This window comes from Schistocerca americana, chromosome 6, assembly GCF_021461395.2.
Source record: "Schistocerca americana isolate TAMUIC-IGC-003095 chromosome 6, iqSchAmer2.1, whole genome shotgun sequence".
Lineage (NCBI taxonomy): Eukaryota > Metazoa > Arthropoda > Insecta > Orthoptera > Acrididae > Schistocerca > Schistocerca americana.
Window position 1 is genome coordinate 450,104,013 of NC_060124.1, and position 12,711 is coordinate 450,116,723.

The window sequence follows — 12,711 nt, forward strand, 5'->3', positions numbered from 1 at the left end:
GTAATATGCGACCGCTTCTTCTTCCACATTATTAGTTTCCCTGTTTACTTATGGATGCGATCCCACGCCGCAATGGGGTCTAATAAGCCCGTATCGACTGCACATGTAACACCCACGTGGTTTACAATCCAGTGCTCGATACCTGCACCTCTTGCATTTTTCACAAATGATTATCTTTTTACATTCGGCACCAGTGTGACAAGATTTATCACAGAAATAACAAAAATGCTAGAAGCTTTTTACGTCTACCTTCTTCGTGGGTGTCCTATTGCTCATCTTTGCCTCCCTAAGGTTCCTAGTAGCGTGACCCCATCGCCCACTGTTATAAAATATTTCCCTAGGTCACTTAGAATTTTAAATTCCGTGCGAACCACTCTCTGGAACTGTCCCTTTTCTATCAGTTTCCTATATATTGATAAAGGACAGAACCACCAACCTCGGCTACTAAAACTTTATTTTCCTTCAATATCCGTCACAGTTGCGGTACTAGTCAGTTCTTTGTGGCGACTAGTTCCGGACAATCGCGTCCATTTTCAAAACCGTGGCCTTCAGAAGTTATTCTGGTGTCAACAAAGCCAAAATTATCATATACTTACATGACTGTGCATACGAGCTGAATGATAGATGAAGCACTGTAAAATTTTTTCATCTGCCCTGTACATGTTTTAGATAACTTAGACGTCAGTGTAATCACACAGTTTCCACGAATGTACCTGTGAATAACCAAATATTCATCATTCCACAACTATAATCATTTCACAGATGCACAATGTTTAGCTTCGGATGAGCCTACGATGTGTATTCTTTCCGATGGAACGCAGCAAAGTGAAACGCTGCGCTAACCTACTCGCCTCGTAACGTCGGTAGATGTCACTAACAATGATACGCGACAGCCTCATAAGTAACTGAAGCATCATATGCGCTTTTAGTCAGTGGTAAGAGACCACAACACAAACCTGCATTTTACTGTTACACTCAGTCACAGTCGTTTACAGTCCTTTTACATGCACAACTGTGACATATGACGCATTATAACAGAACTACAGAAGCGCCACAAAATGGCATGCCCAAGACTAATTCTTATCACTCATGACAGACAAAACAAACGAAAGGTATAAATTTTTCTCTCTTCTTATAAATTTTGTTGAAATATTTATTAAACATAATTTGTTAATATTGACACACTTCAATAATAATGTTTAATACATGTAGTAACTGATCGGTTGACCGGTAGTCCGCTCTTTATTTATACATTAGACCAGTACCATTTTTCATTACCGTGGCTGATAGTTCATATTGTATTTGTACATCAAATTACCGCCCTTTTACCATATCGTATACTCACATCATAAAATATTACAGCTTTTAAACCGTACCGTCTGCAAGATTCAGTTCATATCATAAAACATTAAAACTTTGAAATCCCAGTAATCACCGGAACATCTTAATTCCTCATGTTTGCCATACAGCTAGTGAAACCACTGACGCTTACAAATGTCCTGCCTGCAACCATTTCACATGTAGGCTGGTCAGGTAGCTGACAATTGTTCTATACCTCATTACACACGAAGATAAACCATTGCATCAATCATATGCCACCGGCTAGCCGCGCGGTCTAACGAGTTGCTTCCTGAGCGGGAAGGCGTGCCGGTCCCCGGCACGAATCCCCCCGGCGGCTTAAGGTCGAGGTCCCGTGCGCCGGCCAGCCTGTGGGTGGTTTTTAAGGCCGTTCCCATCTGCCTTGGCGAATGCTGGCTGGCTCCCTTATTTCCGCCTCAGTTTTACTACGTCGGCGATTGCTGCGCAAACACTGTCTCCACGTACGCGTACACCATAATTACTCTACCACGCAAACATTGGGTTTCCACTCGTCTAGTATGACGGTCAGAGAGCTGGTTGGCCTCTGTAATAAAAAACTGAGTGGAAGGATCAACAAACGAACTTAAACGGATATCATGCGACGTCCGCAACGACCAAACCCAACGATCAACAACGAACAAAAAAAAAAAATATATATTTAAGAAAAAAGAGCTACGGCGAGACGAAGTCTCTCCGTCGTTTCTAGGTCCCCGGTTCAATACACAATACACCATCATCTTACATTATAAATAAAGCATATCCTTGTAAAAATATTTTTGAACGCTACCACCAACGGTCAACAGATATTTACCTAGACGTCTCTAATCCATGCTTATACACTGTGTACAAATTATGCTGTTTCGGATTCTGATAATTTGACGCAGGAACAGGATTATCTTAAGGTTATTTTCAGGCAAAATGGATATACTGATCATTAAATTGTTCGTGCTCTCCAGCTTGGACCACAATTTCAGTCAGTTGCTTTTTACCCTTTGTGGGAAGTATTTCTTCGAAAATTTCAATAATCTGGAGAAAATACGATATTAAAAGTGTCTTTTTGCTTTTGGCCAAAACTAGAACCCTTCTTGGATCTGTAAAATATTTGGAATTGAAGAACCCTATAGTATATAAAATTCCCTGTCATTGCGGAAGGGCTCAAGTTGCACAGATCATTCCTATGGCTCATGACCGATCTGTGGAACATCAACGGCACATACGTTTGTTACAGCCTGAAAAATCTGCTGTCGCTGAACACTGTGTCAATGAAGGGCATTACACGTTGTTTAAAGAGATGCAAATTATAGCTCCAGCTTCCTGTTACTAGAATTGTGTTCTTAAGGAATCCATCGAAATTTAATTATCCAATGACATTATTAACGGAGATGAACCATAGACCTTGCCGTTGGTGGGGAGGCTTGCGTGCCTCAGCGATACAGATAGCCGTACCGTAGGTGCAACCAAAACGGAGGGGTATCTGTTGAGAGGCCAGACAAACGTATGGTTCCTGAAGAGGGGCATCAGCCTTTTCAGTAGTTGCAGGGGCAACAGTCTGGATGATTGACTGATCTGGCCTTGTAACACTAACCGAAACGGCCTTGCTGTGCTGGTACTGCGAACGGCTAAAAGCAAGGGGAAACTACGGCCGTAATTTTTCCCGAGGGCATGCAGCTTTACTGTATGGATAAATGATTATGGCGTCCTCTGGGGTAAAATATTCCGGAGGCAAAATAGTCCCCCATTCGGATCTCGGAGCGGGGACTACTCAGGAGGACGTCGTTATCAGGAGAAAGAAAACTGGCGTTCTACGGATCGGAGCGTGGAATGTCAGATCCCTTAATCGGGCAAGTAGGTTAGAAAATTTAAAAAGGGAAATGGATAGGCTAAAGTTAGATATAGTGGGAATTAGTGAAGTTCGGTGGCAGGAGGAACAAGACTTTTGGTCAGCTGAATACAGGGTTATAAATACAAAATCAAATAGGGGTAATGCAGGAGTAGGTTTAATAATGAATAGGAAAATAGGAATGCGGGTAAGCTACAACAAATAGCATAGTGAACGCATTGTTGTGGCCAAGATAGACACGAAGCCCACGCCTACGACAGTAATATATGTCTATATGCCAACTAGCTCTGCAGATGACGAAGAAATTGAAGAAATGTATGATGAAATAAACGAAATAATTCAAATAGCGAAGGGAGACGAAAATTTAATAGTCATGGGTGACTGGAATTCGGTAGTAGGAAAAGGGAGAGAAGGAAACGTAGTAGGTGAACATGGATTGGGGGTAAGAAATGAAGAAGAAGCCGCCTGGTGGAATTTTGCACAGAGCACAACTTAATCATAGCTAACACTTGGTTCAAGAACCATAAAAGACGATTGTGTACATGGAAGAAGCCTGGAGATACTAAAAGGTATCAGATAGATTATATAATGGTAAGACAGAGATTTAGGAACCAGGTTTTAAATTGTAAGACATTTCCACGGGCAGATGTGGACTCTGACCACAATCTATTGGTTAGGAACTGTAGATTAAAACTGAAGAAACTGTAAAAAGGTGGGAATTTAACGAGATCGGACCTGGATAAACTGAAAGGAAAATTAAAGAGACCTTTGGAGAAAAGAGAACCACTTGTATGAATATCAAGAGCTCGGATGGGAACCCAGTTCTAAGCAAAGAAGGGAAAGCAGAAAGGTGGAAGGAGTATATAGAGGGTCTATACAAGGGCGATGTACTTGAGGGCAATGTTATAGAAATGGAAGAGGATGTAGATGAAGATGATATGGGAGATATGATACTGCGTGAAGAGTTTGATAGAGCACTGAAAGACCTAAGTCGAAACAAGGCCCTGGGAGTAGACAACATTCCATCAGAACTACTGACAGCCTCGGGAGAGCCAGTCCTGACAAAACTCTACCATCTGGTGAGCAAGATGTATGAGACAGGCCAAATACCCTCAGACTTCAAGAAGAATATAATAATTCCAATCCCAAAGAAAGCAGGTGTTGACAGATGTGAAAATTACCGAACTATCAGTTTAATAAGTCACGGCTGCAAAATACTCACTCGAATTCTTTACAGACGAATGGAAAAACTGGTAGAAGCCGACCTTGGGAAAGATCAGTTTGGATTCCGTAGTAATATGGGAACACGTGAGGCAATACTGACCCTACGACTTATTTTAGAAGCTAGATTAAGAAAAGGCAAACCTACGTTTCTAGCATTTGTAGACTTAGAGAAAGCTTTTGACAATGTTGACTGGAATACTCTCTTTTAAATTCTAAAGGTGGCAGGGGTAAAATACAGGGAGCGAAAGGCTATTTACAATTTGTACAAAAACCAGATGGCAGTTATAAGAGTCGAGGGACATTAAAGGCAAGCAGTGGTTGGGAGGGGAGTGAGACAGGGTTGTAGCCTCTCCCCGATGTTGTTCAATCTGTATATTGAGCAAGCAGTAAAGGAAACAAAAGAAAAATTCGGAGTAGGTATTAAGATCCATGGAGAAGAAATAAAAAGTTTGAGGTTCGCCGATGACATTGTAATTCTGTCAGAGACAGCAAAGGACCTGGAAGAGCAGTTGAACGGAATGGACAGTGTCTTGAAAGGAGGATATAAGATGAAAATCAACAAAAGCAAAACGAGGATAATGGAATGTAGTCGAATTAAGTCGGGTGATGCTGAGGGAATTAGATTAGGAAATGAGACACTTATAGTAGTAAAGGAGTTTTGCTATCTGGGGAGCAAAATAACTGATGATGGTCGAAGTAGAGAGGATATAAAATGTAGACTGGCAATGGCAAGGAAAGCATTTCTGAAGAAGAGAAATTTGTTAACATCCAGTATTGATTTAAGTGTCAGGAAGTCGTTTCTGAAAGTATTTCTATGGAGTGTAGCCATGTATGGAAGTGAAACATGGACGATAACTAGTTTGGACAAGAAGAGAATAGAAGCTTTCGAAATGTGGTGCTACAGAAGAATGCTGAAGATTAGATGGGTAGATCGCATAACTAATGAGGAGGTACTGAATAGGATTGGGGAGAAGAGGAGTTTGTGACACAACTTGACTAGAAGAAGGGATCGGTTGGTAGGAGATGTTCTGAGGCATCAAGGGATCACCAATTTAGTATTGGAGGGCAGCGTGGAGGGTAAAAATCGTAGAGGGAGACCAAGAGATGAATACACTAAGCAGATTCAGAGGGCTGGAGGCTGCAGTAGGTACTGTGAGATGAAGAAGCTTGCACAGGATAGAGTAGCGTGGCGAGCTGCATCAAACCAGTCTCAGGACTGAAGACCACAACAACAACAAAGGTTTCCCTTTAAGTAAGATGTGAAATCCTGTTTTATTATGTGTAAAATAACAACAGTTTGGTTTTCGACCGGTTGCATCTTAATTTGCGATTCATTGCTTTTCTTAGTTTCTATCGCCGGCGTCGCTGCAGTTCTTTGCTTTGCAGATGGCAGCCCTGTCCACTTCTCATGCACTTGCAGCAGCCTGTTCCTGGCATAGAGAGCACACAGAATAACGTGGCCGGTAGATGTGCAGTTGGCAGGCACACGTGGAGAAAGCGATAGTGGTGGGGGCTGTGGGCAGTCCCAGCAAGGGAAATGCAGACTGCTGGAGGGGAAGTGCTGTTCTAGACTAAGGCCTACACTCCCATTTTTTGTAAATATTAAGCGGAGCACCTACACTCCTATATTCACATTGTAAACAGTCAAAAATACACACTGTCACTTGCTTTGGTTAGTATCTAAAATTAATTCCGCTGAAAATGCAGAAAAAGTACTGATTTATTTTCGCCCAGCTTGTCAACCGTTTGTAAATTTCAGAGAAGCGTTATATAGCGTTTTTGAGTAAAACCTTCGCTTCTCTTGTTACTATATTAAAATTTTCTTAAATACAATAGAGTTTACACAATGTCGCCTCACCAAAATTTTAGGAAGCTGCAACTGTGATGGAATTATGAAAAGCGGTTTATGTAGTGAGGAACTGAGGAAAAGTAAGGTCAATAGCTTACAAAACAGCACAACCTCACTACAAAAATAAACGTGTAAAGTCTTCACTCATGTTATTCCAAAACCCACAGCATTTCTCATTTCAGCTATCAATGGCCCTTTACATTCTTTTATCGATAAAGTCTCTAGTTAGTGGAGTAACATCGTAGATAATGAAGTTTTTTATTAAGGTTTTTAACGTGGCCGTCAATCAGCGACTGTTGTATAATACAAAATTTTGAAAAACACAGCCCTCAGTCGCGAACACAGTTAATTTGTAACCTAGGTTTCGGTGTCACAAGGGACACCTTCTTCAGACAAAGTTAAAACTAAATGTTACAGCATAACGTACCAAAAAATACGAAAGCTTATTTCGTATATGTCTTCTTTATGCATTTATTCTGGAACTTTTGTACTACAGCCAGTCATTCATTAGTTGTATTTTACATCATGCAGTATCCCGCTATTGTAATTACTTCATGTACACCGTTCAGGTGTTCGTTTATTCCCTCCCTGCAGTTACGAGAGATGTTTACAAAATAGCCTGTTTTACCAATTAGCTATCAGATGGCGGTATTGGTTCAAATGGCTCTGAGCACTATGGGACTTAACTTCTCAGGTCATCAGTCCCCCAGCACTTAGAACTACTTAAATCTAACTAATCTAAAAACAACACACACATCCATGCCCGAGGCAGGATTCGAACCCGCGACCGTAGCGGTCGCGTGGCTCCAAACTGTAGCGCCTAAAACCGCTCGGCCATCCTGGCCGGCTAGATGGCGGTATTGTCTTGAAGTTGCCGTGTCGCACAAGTCACATGATGTTTCAGTTTTGTGTTGACTGTAGCAGAGGACACATGGTAGGCCTTAGTGGCTTGCACCTCTGTTGCATTTTATTTTAATTCTGACTATCTGACGCTGTCAGGTATGACCGCAGCATTCATATTTTTTGGTACGTTATGCTGTAACATTTAGTTTTAACTTTGTCCGAAGAAGGTGTCCCTTCTGAAACCGAAACCTAGGTCACAAATTAACTGTGTTCGCGACTGAGGGCTGTGTTTTTTCAAAATTTTGAAATTTTTTATAATAACCATGTGCCAAATACTCTCCCCTTTGCGTGCTGTCATTTGCCAAAATCTCATTTCCATATCTCAAACCGTTTATTGAATATGAGGAATGTTGTGGATATTTCATTTTGGCTTTATAATTGTGCATGCGATCGCAAATGAGTGTGACACATCAGATCAGTTTCCTCAAGATTGGTGACAGAAGAGACCTCCACTCAATTCGAAAGAAAAATTCACTGTGTTAGCTAAATTTCATACACAGCAACATGCGATGTAATAGGCACCAAACGCAAAAACATAGCAACACCTGTTTTTCATTGCAAACCTCTTCGAGTTTCATGCAGTGTCTTACTTAAATGTAAATGTCACAGTAACTTTGACGATTAATAAAATGGTGGCCACTTTAACATGAAGCTGACGTATGAAGCCACAAGTAATGCAACAATGAAAGTTTTCACCGAATAGTTTTTGAAAAAAGTTGCAGGGTGTGTGCCTCATTTCTGTTGTCACCGACCGGCTGAAAGCGGACAACCAATGCCGGCCTCCCCTTCCGAACAAATGGCCGCGCGGATTAGCCGAGCGGTCTAGGGCCTCCATCGTTGGTTCTCTAGCGAAATAGCACAACCCGGTACGTATCCTCTGTACCCGTCCATCGATAGTTCTCTAGAGAAACAGCACAACTTGGCTGCTGATTTCAGTGTCTCATTTCCTAATTTAATTTAATTACCTCTCCGTTATTTAATTTAATTCGAGTACATTCATCTACTTTCGTTTTACTTTTTTGCTGAACCGTATCTGAGCCGTTCGTGACTCATGTTCGTTCCATTTCTTATTTTATACCCTGTTTTTACCGTACTGCCACATCGTTACGTTAATTTTCAATTCGTGGTGGCACTGAGTTGCTGCCTTGCCTGCCCGTGAGCGACAGCAGCAGCGCTGTTCGATCTAGGCCCTGCCGTATTATCTTTGCTGGACTGCTATTACTTCCCGCTCGTTGTGTTTTGGATGTTAGTTCGGACCGGGCAGTGAAGTCGGTTGGAATGTGACAGCAGTTAGTTCGAACCTGGCAGTGTTTGAGTTGGCACGCGTCAGAAGTTCAGTCGTGGTGCGGCAGCAGTGAGGTCCGGACCGCCATGACTCGCCCGACGGTTGCCGACACACATGATTGGTGTGGAGACGACTTTGGTTGGTCGTCGGTCATTCGTCTTGCCAGACGACGTGTATTTGGCCGGCGATCGCTTATGGGTTGGCTGTGTGCTCCGACTCGTGATTCGCCGCTGTTATTGTACAGTCACTGCCGTTAGCATTGTCTAGTTCTTCGTGCAAGTGTTCGTGAAGCTGTGTGTAGTTGGTGTGATTTTTATTGATAAGTTATTATAAATGTTGTCGGCGTACTGGCTCTGAGGAGTCGGTCGGTTGGCGTGGAGCAGCGAGGAATTCTCGGCGGGGCGTAGTTTGGCCGGGGCCTGCTGGCGGTCTCCACGCTGTGTGGGAGTGTGTGGCGCTGTTCCCGTTGCTACGAGGTCCGTGGCTCACAGACCCTGGACTCGAAAGTTGAGTTTTGATTTAATCTACCAGCAAGTCAAGACTGTTCACATTGTGTCGTTTGGAGTGCGTTGTCGGCTGTTGGGATATTTCCGCCAGCAGCAACGTGGTTTTCCAGTTGGAAAATTCTAGCCACTCTCCGGTGGAGTTACACTGTATTTGGTTATTTGAATTGAAGTGCACCAGCGGAATCTTCTACCTTGTTGCCGTTAACGGTCCGGTTACCTGCTCTGGTCGCTGACGTAAATTTCAGGCAGTGTAGTTTCCTCAACGTGTTGTTGCTGTCGAGCACGGTGTGTAGTTTGACAGCTCCGTGTATGATTGGTTGTGGGCGCCAATATCTTCTACGTTGTTCCGTTGAGCTCCCTGTTGTGCCCTGGTCGGGTGAAGTGGAAGTTATCTTGTCGATGGGTCCGCTGACTGTCGGCCAGTTGGGTTGTCGTCGGATCGTGGATGGTTGGCCCGACTGCCTGTCTCACCTAAAGGAGAGTTAGTGTTCGAATTACAGGCCGACCCTCGAACATCTGGGCGCCCTTGTGTGTACTGCCTTATTTTTTAAAAATTTGTTCATGTTGTTGGTACTTGTATGGCTTCTATCCGGTTTTGTGTTTTAAATTAGAGTTGTTTTACTCTTAAGGCCTTCAGCCTAGTTTAAGGTACTGTTTCACGTGAGCCCGAAGGGCATTTTAATTTTTTTTTAATTTTTAAGTCTTCGGCCTTCAGCCGATTTGAATTTAACTTGTTCACTTCAGCCTAACTAAAGAACTGTTTAAAGATAAGGCTGGCTTTTTAAATTTTTGATTACACTTGCGTTTTAAGTTATTGGCCTTCAGACATTTTAAATTAGTGGCCTTCAGCCGGTAATTAAGTCCTAAAGATTAAAGCTGTGTGTTTAAAAAATTTCTTTGGGCTCTTGTAATGTTTGAACAAATACTAAAGTTGTATGTTCGAGTGTAACTGACAGCCCCTTATTTTGGCCCCTTTGCACAATTTATTTTATCGGTGCTGTCCTGCGGGTTAAGCAGGGCGTTCCAGTACCTTACAGCTCCTTCTAAGGTTCTACCCAATGCATTCAACTAAACAAATCCTTCGCCATCTCTGAGAGAACTACGCAGTCACCAAATGAGGCTACTTGAGAGGCTCAGACTGGTGCCCTTCGTAACGGTTTAAATTACTTAAGGTATTCGGAAATTCCCCTTACAGTCTTCTAGACTTGTAGAGGCGAGTGAATACGTAGTGTGTTGAGCAGGAACCCATGTCCTGAAACGTACCGTTTCCGTCCTACGACGGTTTCAGTTCAAATGCTTAACTCGTCCACTTCTGTTTGAGATAATGAATTACGGGTGACGCAGTACAATTATCAGGTAGCATTTCGACAGTAAACATAACGAAACATCCATTTATCACTTCAGCACACTGTATTAACGCAAATATTACGTGTTTACATTACCCCAAAACAAAACAGAACTCAGCGTACTGTACGTACGGAATGCTAATGATGCCTCACAACAGCGGCTCGATGTGGCCACCACGAAAGACATTGCACCTAAGAAGCACGTTCTGAAGGAAGGAAGGGAGATTGGTGTAAGGACCCGTCGACATCCCAGTCATTAGAAACGGAGCAGAAACTCGGATTATGTCAAGGATCGGGAAGGAAAACGGTAGTGACGTTTCAAAGGAACCATCCCGGCATTCGCCTGGAGCAATCTAGGAGAATCACGGAAAGCCTAAATCTGGATGGGCGGATGCGGGTTTGAACGGTCGTCTTCTCGAATGCGAGTTCAGAGTGCTAACTACCGCGTTGGGTAGCATCTTCTGGTGCACAGTCTCCATCCCACCTGGTGTCTCCTCCAGTCCTAGTGCAGCGGCCAGATCTTCCTCTGTCTCTATAGAAGTGTCGTTAATTAAACTTCGGAAACGACCCCACAAGAAGCATTCCACAGGTGTTTGATCGGGCAATTGAGATATCTTCGAATCGCATAAGAAAAGTGACGTGGTGCACCGTCATGCTGAAATCACATTCCTTCTTCCAAGAACGGGTCCAATACATTTTGTAGGAAGACCAAGTATGCAGGATCAGTTAGCTTGAGTGGAAGGAGGTATGGCCCAATCACATGACTCTCCTGCAGCAAAGCAGACGTTAAGTGACTTCAGCTGACCCTCTGACGTAGTACACGTCATCCTGTCTACCCTACTGCATACTAGGACAAGCAACTCTTGAGACTTATCTCTTTCCCTCGGTAGACGTGGACAAGCTACTCATCTGAACTGAAACCTTCGTAGAACAGATCTGAAACGTTCCCGGACACGGATTTCTATTCAAAATATTATGTACTCAGTTTACAAATCCTAGAAATTTGTAACTGGGATATCCGAACACCCCGTAGAAATCAGTGTCTTGGTCACACATTATGAAACCAGGTTGGTAAGTAATGAGAGAGTTCCAGGATAAGGTTACGATTGTGGCTGGCGCCGTAAACAGTTGCTGTGAGTTGCACAATCACACAACTTTATTTTTCTAGGAACCACTCATTTCCACATTGCTTTAAAAGATCACAATTAAACAATACGACTGAAGGCCTAGTTAAAGAACTTGAGATGCTTTCTGGGCTGAAGACCCAAAGCCACACCAAAAACAAGAACAGCTGAAGGCCTGGCTTAGAAATCAAAAGCAATTAAAAATGGAAGGTAAAATTTTTTTCCTTAAAAAAAAACATGCAACTGAAAACAATTAGCGGCTGAAGGCCTACACTACACGTCTGAAGAACAACTATAATGAAAACACATTAATAAACACTTTTTACAACCAATAAATTTCTTCTTAAACTTACAACAGAATTGCTGAAAGCCTAATTAAAGAAATATTAACTTATTGCATGGCTGAAGGCCACAAACCAATTTGAATCAACAGCTGAAGGCCTGAACGAGAAGTAAGACAAGCAATTTAAAATAAACCCTTCCTTCTTATGAAAAATTTTCGTTTAAAGAACACACACGGCCGAAGGCCTTATTAGAAGGAGTTCACGTAAATCCTCAGCTATAGGCCACACATAACACATCGAACAACTAACGGCTTAGGGCCTGGATCACAAACAATTTTAGATAGAAGCAATTTTAGGCAATTTTTTTTCCTTTTTTAAAATAAAATCAATCTTCAAAATTTTAATTTAACACGGCTCTAGGCCTTTATGTAAAATTTAAAAAAAGTACTGAATTAATACACGACCGAAAGTGTCGCACAATACTTCAAACTAAAATAAAAATCACAATCTAAAACAAACGGAACAAGTGGTGCTCAGAAGTGTTCCAAGAGTCGGGCTGAGAAGGTAGCTCAAACGCAAGGTGAGGTGAGACAGGCAGCCAAGAGTTGAAGTTAAACAATCGGATGGCAGCCCAACCTAGGGACGGCCCAAGGGCCGACCAACAACTTAACCAATTCCCTTCCGTCCGACCAACGGCACAGCGAGGGAAAATATCGTCCGAAGACGAGGATACGATCAGTGTGGTGTCACCGCCAGACACCACACTTGCTAGGTGGTAGCCTTTAAATCGGCCGCGGTCCGTTAGTATACGTCGGACCCGCGTGTCGCCACTATCAGTGATTACAGACCGAGCGCCGCCACACGGTAGGTCTAGAGAGACTTCCTAGCACTAGCCCCAGTTGTACAACCGACTTTGCTAGCGATGGTTCACTGACAAAATACGCTCTCATTTGCCGAGACGATAGATAGCATAGCCTTCAGCTACGTCGTT